Source organism: Wasmannia auropunctata, unplaced genomic scaffold (assembly GCF_000956235.1).
Source record: "Wasmannia auropunctata unplaced genomic scaffold, wasmannia.A_1.0 LD298531.1, whole genome shotgun sequence".
NCBI lineage: Eukaryota > Metazoa > Arthropoda > Insecta > Hymenoptera > Formicidae > Wasmannia > Wasmannia auropunctata.
In genome coordinates this window covers 1-363 of record NW_012064359.1, presented here as the reverse complement: position 1 = coordinate 363, position 363 = coordinate 1, and the positions used below count along the sequence as shown (strand labels likewise).

Here is a 363-nt window from a genome sequence, read left to right as displayed (position 1 = left end):
GTTATAATCTACCCTTACCTGCTTTATGTTTTGTATATGTACGATTCCTTTTGAATTTTATAACTTTTTTTTAAAATAATTTTCATCTATTTTATACTGTTCTTTAGATATTTAAAATTGATTCATTTACATTACATATTTGTAAATAACTTTGTTAATATCTTTATTAATAACGTATTTATCACAGTAATATGTTATTAGCTTTTTAATTAATTTTTTATCTGAAATAATTGTTTTATACTTTTGATAATATGAAAAATAAATATAGTAAAGATAGCAGACTTGCATAAGAATAATATGAATTAGTTAACTAACCTGATTTAGTCATCCCATTCGTCGTCATCAGATCGGAAGAGCACACGT

At 22.6% G+C, this 363-nt stretch overlaps 1 long non-coding RNA gene across 1 annotated transcript; it reads right to left on the bottom strand.

Moving 5' to 3' along the window:
• Positions 1-136: 136 nt before the first annotated feature.
• LOC105461268 lies at positions 137-346 on the bottom strand. Its single transcript, XR_975917.1, has 2 exons — positions 316-346; positions 137-221 (listed from the first exon to the last, which is right to left on the bottom strand). It is a non-coding gene; the product is annotated as an uncharacterized LOC105461268 (long non-coding RNA).
• Positions 347-363: the final 17 nt, after the last annotated feature.